The 10,659-nt window shown below is 52.9% G+C and overlaps 1 pseudogene across 1 annotated transcript; it reads right to left on the bottom strand.

Moving 5' to 3' along the window:
- Positions 1-1,130: 1,130 nt before the first annotated feature.
- Positions 1,131-3,354, bottom strand: LOC308556151 (transcriptional regulator QRICH1 pseudogene; annotated as a pseudogene). Its single transcript has one exon. The product of its transcript is annotated as a transcriptional regulator QRICH1 pseudogene (transcript).
- Between the last annotated feature and the right edge of the window lie 7,305 nt (positions 3,355-10,659).

The raw sequence follows: 10,659 nt of genomic DNA, 5'->3' as shown, positions 1-10,659 counted from the left end.
TAGAGGGTATTATGCTCAGTGAAATAAGTCAGACACAGAAAGACAAATACCATATGCTTTCACTTATATGTGGAATCTGAAAAACAAAATAAATGAACAAACAAAAGTGGAGCAGACTCATAGATACAGAGAACAGGCTGATGGTTGCAGAGAGGAGAAGGGTTAGGGGACTGGATGAAAAGGGGGAAGGGACTGAGAAGCACAGGCTGGTCGTTACAGTATAGTCGTGGGGGTGTAGAGCACAGGGAATACAGTCAGTAGTATTGTAATAACCATGCATGGTGTCAGGCGGGTGCCTGAGATGTTGGGGGGATCACTTTGTAAAGTATATGATTGTCTGACCACTATGCTGTTCACCTGAAACCAATACAAAATAACATTCAATATAAACTATAATTGAAAATTTAAATTTAAATTTTTTTTGAAAAGACTTGCTTGTCATTCCTAATAAACTAGATTAAGACTAAATAGGAGAAACAGTGGTATATTTATATGATACACAAGTGTATGTTACAAGGATTCCATCAGGCCCAGGAGCCTCAGGTTTAAGGCCTCAATGTTAAGCCAAAAAAAAAAAAGGCATGGTAATGTTTTTTACTTTACCATCTAAAATGTCACTTGTTCTAAAGGTGAGTGTAATACAAACTGTCTTTAATAAATCATAATTGAAGTTCCCTCGTTTTCCTTCCATTAAAATGCCAAGTTTACATCTGAGCATGAAAGAAAAGACTGTGTCCCTGTGGTCAGCGAAGTTGGCCATTCTGAGTGGAAACCAGCTGGGGAGGGTCCATCCATCATTAATTCCCTCTTTCTGGAGGAAGGGAAGGGACCATATTTCTCCAAAGAGTCCAAGCCCTTTCCCAGGCCTCAGACAAAAAAAGAGAAAGTCGGCCAGCAACTTTATAGAACACCTGGCTCTCAGGAAACGCAGAGCCCCTGTGGCCTCAGGGGTCACCACAGCAGGTTTATGAAGATGCACAGGGGCAGTGCCCTTTTACATTCTAAACAGAAGCAGCCTGAAAAGCTTCAAACTACGCCAATAAAAAAGAAAAGTGGAGGCCTCTTCTTTAGCGTGAAAGTCTGCCTGTGTTTTCCTGGGCACTCTCCCTAGCACCATGGCTTGCTTGGTCTCAGTGCACGGTGCTTGCTTGGCCACTGCAATGGCCTCTTGAATTTCTCCAGTCACCAGGATCTGAGTCAGCATCTGTCCCATCTGCTCTCTGCTGATAGGCTGGACTGAGTACCAGATTGGACTGCAGGGGCCACCACTGGCTCAGGCGTCAGGTAAGAAGTGTCATTCCCACCTTTCACACCCTGGGGACATTTAAAGAGGTGGAAATCGTAGAGTTTGAGGGGACATCTCAGTGGATTCTCTGGATACATGTCATCTGTAACTTTCTGTCCAGTCTGGTGTATCCCCAGTGCCTTCAGATACTGAATACACGAGTATTCAGTATTGGAGGGGTTCTTCTTTGTCGCAAGACCTTGGAGAAGGCCAGCGTCATGTGCTGGTCCACCGCCTTCAACAGGAAGAACTCGGTATTAAAGAACATGAGCATGGTCAGCAGGGTGGACGGGGAGTGAGCCCGAGCTGCTTCCACTCCCGCAGCATCTCCTCAGTCCCGGGGCTGGGCAGGACACAGCCAAGTGGACTGCCTCGGGCTGACTGTCCTCAGAACTTCACATAGACACTCCGTGAATCAAACATAATAAAGATCAGAGAAGATGTCCTCAACCTGTCCATTTTCAAAAGGACACTTCTGAGTGCACAGGAAGACAGAGCAGAGCACGGCTGGATCCCAGGGTTCAGCTTCTCCATTTCGAGCTTCCCGTGTCACTAGACAGAGCCCATAATTCAACTTGGCCACGGCAGAAGAGATGTGATCTCCCTGGAATCACAGGAACTGGCGTCTCCCAGTGGGCACCAGCCTATTCTGAGCATCCTTCCCTAGCTCAGCGTTCTTGGTCTGGGCCCAGTTTTTCCAGACTTCAAGCCCTCCTTCTGGCTTCAGGGAATTTGGAAGCAGAAGTTTTGGGGAAGCTGGTGGCTATGACTGTGGTTCAACTTCAGCAACTTGGACGGTCTGAGCTGAACAAGTAACCTGGCGCTGCGGTGGCGATGGCGGTGGCAGTGGCGTCTGTTCCTGGGGTGCCCACTGTCGTGGCTGCTGCTGAGGGTCGCATATGTGGGCAGTCTGAGCTGTACTCTGGTGTGTGCCTGCCACAGCCTGAGCAGCCACTGGAATGTGGACACTGCCGTTCATGAACTGTGCTGGAAAGAGAGTTTGCCAAGGTCTGCGCTGCCTCTTGGGGGAGGTTTTCACTGTGGATGTGCCACCATCTTCTCATTGTCAACCTCCAGCTTTACCGCGGCCAGGGCCCTGGGTGAGCCACTGATGGGAACTGCATTGCAGGCTTCCTGGGGAATGGCACATGGGGATGCTCTGCTGCTGAGGGTCTCCCCGGGGCTGGGTAGAGTAGACAGGGGTGGTCCAGGTTTCTCCTATAGGGCTAGCAATGGTCCCAGTGGCACTGCACAGGTGGGCACTGTCCACCGTCAGTAAGTCTGGCCTTAAAGACACATAACTCTGCTGCTGGCCCTGTGGAATGGCCAGCACGGTAGCTCCCGGTTGCCCTGGGATGGCACAGGACACAGAGATTGGCATGTCCACACTACAGTTTTTCACTGGCTGTGCCAACCCATTGCTCCCCTTCCCACAGTGAGCCATGTTGAGATGGCGTTGCGGGACGGGTACCCACAGTCTGGATTTGGATCTGCTGACCTCCTGCAGGAGACTGGCCGGCCACCAACTGAGCCTGGATCTGCTGCTGTGGGATGTGCTCCTCTGGGATCTCTGCAGCTTACATCGGCTGGGCTGCCTGAACGTGCCGCACCTGGATCTGGGCTGCCTGTGGCTGTGAGGGGCTGGGGCTCTGCCGAGATGGGGTCTGGATGGAAGGGGCTGCCGGCTGCGGTGCTTGGCCTTGGATCTGCACCTGGCCTTGGAAGGGCTGCTCTGCAGGCTGGTGAACTGTGAGCTGCAGGGAGAACTGCTGGGCTGAAACCTGCTGCGGAGACTGCTGGGCCTGCACCTGAACCTGCTGTGGCTGTTGAACCAGGGTTTGTGGCTGAACACTGGTGGTGACTGGACAGGCAAGTTCAAGCAAAGGCCAGGCCTCTTCGGTGCAGTTCCCACCACAGTAGTGGTACCTGTCTGCTGGAACTCCTGAAGGTCTCCTGGCCCCTTAGAGGCTAGTGAGTCCAGAAATTCCTTTATTCTGTGTTGGGACAGGCCGTGCCTTCACTCAGATATACTCTTCAAAGGAGACAGTGTTCTCCAGAGAATTATTCATATTGTAGAGTCCTTAGGGTTCCCAGTTGGGTGATCTCCACCGCCACTGCTCTACCTGCCAGCCCCGCCGCACCGCTCAGGGTCTGGTTCTGCCATCACCACTCCAAGACCAACCGGATTTTCCTCTCACAGCTCCCTGGATACCATCTTACATTTAACCCTCACAGCCAACGGGTGCCGAATGCCCCTCTTACAATAACCCAAGCATCCTAAATTTAAATTTCTTTTAAAAAATAAAATAAAATAAAATAAAAATATACTGTACACAGAATTTTGAAGACATTGCATAAAAATAAAAAATATCTCATGAAAAATAAATTGCAAAGCAGAAATGTGGATTGCCAGCAAAGGTGGCCTTTCTTTCCTATCAGATGTCAACCTTGTTTCTACGAAAGTGCAGGTTAGTTCTGAACATTGCTGTCCTAACCCAGGTTACCAGAACCAGGTGCGTCCCTCGCTCACCTTGGTCAGGATGTAGCCTTGAAGGAGGCGTTTACAGTGAGGGAGTCACGTCTCTGTTGGTGCAAATGGCCTGATGCTGCTGCTTGTGGTTCCCACTGAAGAAAACAAAGGACCAAGGAAAGAGCTCTCCCGGATCTCCGTGGAAAAGGTTGCCCTGCCAGACATGCGTGGTCCCGGGCCAGTGCGTGTGGTCTGGCCGACCATGCTTAGAATCAGTTCCTGGAGAACCAAGCAGGCTGGATGGCGGCTTGAACTGCTGACAGCAGCCGGGTCCTGCCTCTGGGTCCCCACCAGCTGCTCCACCCGCTTCTCTTGAGCCCTGCGCCCACCACTGCGGCCGCCAATCACCCCGAAGCCGCCAATCACGCCCGGCCTCTGTGGCTCCCCAGCAGCCGCCCCGCCCTGGGGCGTTTGCCTGGAAGGAACTTGGCAGCCCTTCCCCTGGCTCGGTGTCGGCGGGAGTGCAGCTAGAGCCCTTCCCAAGGCTCGGATTCTTCTCTGGAACTGGCTGACATGCTCCCATGGCACAAGCCTGCCTCCACACTTTGACCGCAATTCCTTGGATTTATAGATCATTGAACAAAAATACCTAAATCTAAGGTGTGGAATCTGGATTCTAACAAAGCACTTCAAGTGATCTTCTCCTAAAGTGTACAATAGGCTCACAGGGTGACAGAAACACCAAGTCCATGGTGCCCACACTTCTTGTGGCCCCAGAATACATCCCTCTGGGCAGCAGTCTCCAAGTCTTGACAGACACCTGCTACCAAAAGGCCCATAGACTCTTCTAAACAGTCATCAAATGCCCCCCATGCCGAGATCCTGGGATCGACGGAGAGGCCAAGTGCTCAGGACATGGGCTCGGCTCACAGCGGTTTGTCAATGACTTTTATTGAGGACCGCACGGCAAACATCGGCCCACGTCTGATGAACTCTGCCCGGCACGTGCGGTGCACACGCGTGCGCGCGGTTGGGGGGACAGCAGCGTCCTGCGTGGCGCTGCGAAGCCTCCTGCGCGGGGAGCCTGCTGGGGAGCCGCGGTGGGAGCCGCGTCAGGTGGTGGAGCCAGTGCCAGGCTGTGAGCAGCGGTGTCTTGGGCACAGCAGGGACCAGACGGACTCTGAAGTGGTTTGAAGCACAGGCATTTGCCTTTTTTGTGAGTCATTTCACACTGGAACTTTCTCAAGTTCAACCTAAAATTAAAGACAAAAAGAAGAGAAAAGCAGCAGACACGCTGTCTCAGGAACCGCCCGCTCTAGCCAGCAGTGGCCCATGCTGCCCCTTTCCTGGGTCTGTTTTCTTAAACAGAGATGGAGAGAGTAGGAAGGAAAAGACAAAAGGGCAGAACCAAAGGAGAAGAGCCCGAGAGGAGTCGCGTGGGGAGCTGGGCCGCCACCCGTCTCGGAAGGAAGCGGCTGCCTCCCGAGAGCTCTGGGGCACACCTGCCCGCAGCCACCAGGGACAGGGTGTCCGCAAACTTGGCACGGCTGCTTTCCAAGTCATGGCTGTGAGTTGACTCGTGTTTTTCTTTCCTTCCCATTGGCTGGATACGCGAAGGTCGGTGTAGAGTAACCGGGCCTCTCACTCACCGAGGGGAGCAGGGGAGCCCAGGGAGCACCCGGAACTCCTCCCCAGGGTCCCTGCTACGAGGATGCTTCAGGCCACCCACCCACCCACCCAGGGCACCGCACCCGGGGGCCCCACCCGCCGCCTCCCTCCCTCTCCTCCTCGACCTCGTCCTGCCCAGTGCCTTAGGCCACTCACCTTACATGACCTCAGGGCTTGGACCCCGAGGAGAGCTGTGGCTGAGGAACTGTCCACGCAGAGAGTGGGCTCCACAAACCACATCAGCCTCCCATCTGGGACACGGGAGCCTCGGGGGGGGGGGGGGACACTACTCCCATCCTTTTCACTTACGGGGCTGCATGCAAATCCCGCTTGATGAAAGTATCCTGCTACTAAAAATGTTTGGGAAACACCCGGACAGATGGACAGGTGACGTGATCCCCGGCGGTCCTTCCTGAGAGCTGTTCTCCCCAGCCCAGCCTCCGCCCCATCCTGGGGCCAGGAGGGTGGGTCTCACTCCTGGAGAGGCCTGAGCTCAGAGCTGCCACAGTGGCGGTCAGAGCAGGCTGGGCGGCGTCGGAGGCAGCCGTGAGGGACTGGCTGCCAGCCCCTTGTGAAGGTGAGGCTCCTGGGAAGGAAGGGTGCCCCTGAGCCCTGGGGCCGCTCACCCGTACTCCAAGGTGAGCCAGGTCAGGCCCAGGGGCAGGAGCAAGATTCTCATCAGACCACAATGCTGGGGGTGCGGCACTTCCCAGCAACAGTGGGAATTATATTGACAATCGTAATACTGTTTTTTTGAGGGGAGTCGTTAATCCTTACCTGAAGACAGATTTTCCATTGACTTTTAGAGAGTGGAAGGGAGGGAGGGGGAGAGAGAGAGAAACATCAATGTGAGAGAGAGGCATGGATTGGCTGCCATCTGCATACACCCGGACCGGGGCCAGGATTGAACCTGCATCCCAGGTACGTGCCCTTGACCAGGAATCAGACCTGCATCCCTTCGGTGCATGGGCGATGCTCTAACCACAGAGCACGCCGGCCAGGGCTGTAATAGTTTTGAAGGGACAACACAGGGCTGCGGCTTTACATGAGCTGCCATCTAATGAATTCTTCAACATGGGCTATTCCTTAGAAAGAGCAGACACCAGTCTTTTCTCTCTCTCAAAAGGACATACTCAGGGTTAGTTTGTCTCTCCACTGATGTCAGTGCTGTGCCGTGAAAACATCCCCAGCACCTTTACCTGCTGCAAAAGAACCTGAAACTCCAAATTTGAGCTGCCTCGAGGAAGTTTACCTGCGGGGCAGGCCTTTGCCTCGGGGCGTCTCCCCTGCAGCCCCAGAATCCCTGGGCTCAGATTCGCAGGTGCTGCAAAGGATGCGAGAACGCCATCAGCACTGAATAACCTTCAGGACCATGCGGAGGAGGTCAGTGCTCCGTCTGGGTTGGTGCAAAGTGAGATAATTAATTTTTAAAAGGGTAATAACTCAATTTTAAAAGGTACACAACTGCTCACCTTGAGTGTGACGGCCACTGGCTCGCTCTGGAGGTGGGCGGCAGGAGGCCCCACCCGATTCCGAAAGTGCAGGCGGAGCACAGCGCAGTCATAATGTATTTATCAGGGACGAATACAGACCACACCGTGTTCTGGGCAGGGGAACGCGCTCCCAGGGCTTAGAGTTTGCTGAGGAGGAGGAAGAGTTTCACACACACCCCCAAAATAAACCCCTGCTCCTGCCGCAGTGCTGTTCTCGAGTGGACCCCGTACAATCACGCGAGGCAGGGACAACCACGCTTGTAGCTGGTGCCCCTTCTTCCGTTTTCAGGTGTATGCTCCGACCAGGACGGCAACCCCGAGGTTTCTGTGGAGATGTAGTCCCAGGGGCCAAGGGCAGGCATCCCCGGCTCCTCTGGGTGGTGACGGCAGGGCCCCCCCTGAATGGCTGTCCATGCCGCCCAGCCTCACAGCCCAGCTCTGCGGTTGCACCAGAGCCGTTCAAACCCCCCCTGCATTCCAGAAAAAAGGTCAGGGCTACACAGAAAATGGGCGACTTTCTTTCTCAAATGTGCCGTCTGTTTCTGCCATTTCAAGGAGAACTTTCCCCTTGTTTCTGAGTCTTGTCTCCTCCCTAATTGATCAGATGTTAGTGACTCACAAGGCCCATGGAGCTGCCCTCAGAAAAGGGCCGCATTGAAACAGTGAGCGTGTGTCAGAAGTCCCCGCACGACACAGCCGAGATCAAACACACTTAGGAGACATCTGGACAAAATTGCATAAAACAAGCACAGGGACAAAATGTAAGAGGCAGAGAGGAGACCTGACATCAGATCCGAGGGCCAATTAGCTTCTCAGGGACAAAACATGTTAAAAATTACAGCCATTCTCTCAACAAATATTCACCAAGGTCAGTGCTGGGCAAGCTGGCAAAGCAGGAAACCTGGGCAGCAGGGAAACAGGCCCCTAAACGGGACACGGGTGCTGGTCCTGGTGCGGGGAGGCTGACCTCCCAGTCGGGTGCGGAGTCTGCCTTCACCTCGTGGGGGGATCAGGTCAGGCAGACGCCTTATGCCAAACACGAGAACGAACATGGATTGATGGAAACCGAAAATATGTAACAAAATACAACTAAAAGAAGTTAGAGCCAAATGTGTACCAACACTCCAGTGGGGATGGGAATCTGTAAGTCTGAAAACACGGGAAAAATCACAAAGGAAAAGACAGACAGAAAAATTTAAACTATTACACACGAGCATTAAAGGCAAACAACACAAGGGGAGATATATTTGCAAAAATATAGGAAAGCTTATGGAAATCCTGAAAAAATTTAAATACTAATAGACCAGGAAATCCGTACAAATACCTTTTTGATGAGGAAAGAACATGCACATGAAACTGAAGCACCTGGCAACCAGCAAAGGAAGCAAAAGCCAGCATCCTGAAGATGCCGCCAAGCCCGCGCACGGCCCGGGGCTCCGGAAAGGGCCCAGTGTCGAGAGCAGAGAGTCCCGTCCGTGGACCAGCCGAAGCCCAGCGCAGGACGCTTTCCTGACACAGTAGCGCAGACGTCGCAGAAACGCAAGCACAGAGATGTTCCTGAAAGTATGTCCACAACAGTGAACAACCGGAAGGAAACAGACAACGAAGTGTGGATGTGCTCACGTAACTGTCCCCTGGGAGATTAGGCCGTGGCAGGGACACTCCGGGGGACCGGAGCTGATAAAAACGGTGCACAGCGGGTGGAAGACGCGTGCTCTCCAATGCCGGGTGGGGGCAGGGAAATCACAGGCACACGGCGCCGCGGGCACGCTGGTGAAGAGGTGCGGCTACGAGAACAAGAGAGAATTCTCTGAGACATTCTTTCGGTGGCTACGCACTGTCCTGTCCTGTCCTGTGTCGCCCCCATTCCTCCAGCCGCCCGGCTTCTGCTTCTGCACCCGTGGGACTGTGCTGTGGGCACCCGGCCGCCGTGGGCGTTGGGGTCGGAACCCGCCGCCAGGGGGCCAGGAGCTTCAAGAGCTGTGTTTTGGGGGCAAGAAGACAAAAGTTTGCCATCTCTTCTGGAAAACAGAAGCGCCCAAGAATCACATGACAGCAAATCAGAGAAAATTTGGTACAACAGAAGGTGCTGGAAAGCAGAGGCTAGGTTGGGCACCGGCAGCAGGAGCAGTCAGCACCCTCCCAGCCTGCGACGCCCCCGCCGCAGGCGCCCCCCACCCTCGGCATCCACAGGGACACTGAGGGGCCCCAGGTCTTCCGCCCCTGGAGCACCTGAGCGGGCCCCTCATTGTCGGTTCCCGCCGGACGGCTAAAATAGCTTGGAGAGCTCTGAGGCGCCCAGGCAGCAGGTAAACCAGCCCTGCTGTGCGCGCTCTAACTTCCCCCAGAGTGGGCCCCTGCGTCCACAGCTTCTCATTCTTCAGGTGCCTGGCTGTGGGCCCCCCGCCCCCGAAAGGGTGTGTGTGGCACTCAGCGCTCAGGAAATGTCTTTGAACCCATGAGTGAAAATGGTAACCGTTCCTAAAATTCTGACTGTGTATTTCAAATATTCTCTTGTTTACTCAAAGTAAGATTAACGCTCATCTGATTTAAAGAAAAATATTTCCCAAGAAACCGAAGTCACATTACCATCCCCTCTTATCACACCCGTCAGTCACAAGTGAATCCACACAGCCACATGCAGTCTAAACACCAATTCCATCGAAACAGACCCATCGGCACTGGCAGTGAGGCCATGAAGAATTTAGTTTGGACCCTGGCCAGTGTGGCTCAGTGGTTGGAGTGTCAGCCTGTGCACCAAAGTGTTTGTGTCTGATTTCTGGTCAAGGGCACATACCTGGGTTGCAGGTTTGATCCCCGGCCCTGTTGGGGCTCAAGAGGGAGGCAACCAATTGATGTCTCTCTCTCTCTCTTTTTCCCTCCCTCCCTTCCTTCCACTGTCTCTAAAAATCAATGGAAAAAATAGCCTAACAATAAAAGTAAAAAAAAAAAAAAAAAGAGTTTGGATTAAGCACCTAATTAAGTTAACCAGATAATTAGCAAAATTGCAATTCCTCTTGTAACATGTAAACACATCCTTCAGAAGCATAGTCGCACTTTTTCCTTGCTCTTGGGTAGAATTTGCTCCAACAAATACATGGAGCATGTAGACAGTCCTGAAAACCAAAGAGGCGGACTCAGGGAGCTGGGAGTGTGCCTAATCCAGTATTTTTATTCTAAAAATAAGGTTGAGGTTTAAAGGTCTTAAATAACTTACCCCAATTTCTGTTGGTAGATTTACATCTGAGAACAGGCTCTGACATCTCCAGCACGTGTTTCTGCTGTGAAACGGGTTCATGTATTTAAAACATGGATAACTTTGTCCCTCGGAGCTTAGTAAAAATCGGAGACTATTATTTGGCCGGTTATTTTCCTTAAATAACATATAAGATGGAGAGCTAGACCAAGAACATTTTCTGCCAATAATTGTATCTTTACTTCCATCATCTTCAAAACATAGCCGGAATAAAATATAACGACCAAAGGTAGACGCTGGAACTGGGAGACCTGCACTCAGGCCCCTCGCCCAGGACCCACCTAAGGGCAGAGGGGCAGACGGGGTCCCCCGACCTCGGTGCGGGAAGGACAGGCCTCCCAGCCGGTGGCACAGGCTCCCTTTCGTCTTCCACACACTCCGCACAGTAAGAGATCACAACCCGTAGCAGAAGCCGCTCCTCTTTCCTGCCTCCCCCTTTGTTCTCAGCCATTTTTAAAGCAGTTTTCTGAAGAAAGTCGTTTACTAA

Source organism: Miniopterus schreibersii (assembly GCF_964146895.1).
Source record: "Miniopterus schreibersii genome assembly, chromosome: 4".
Taxonomy (NCBI): domain Eukaryota; kingdom Metazoa; phylum Chordata; class Mammalia; order Chiroptera; family Miniopteridae; genus Miniopterus; species Miniopterus schreibersii.
Note: the sequence above shows the minus strand (reverse complement) of the source record. Positions and strands in the feature narration are given on the sequence as shown.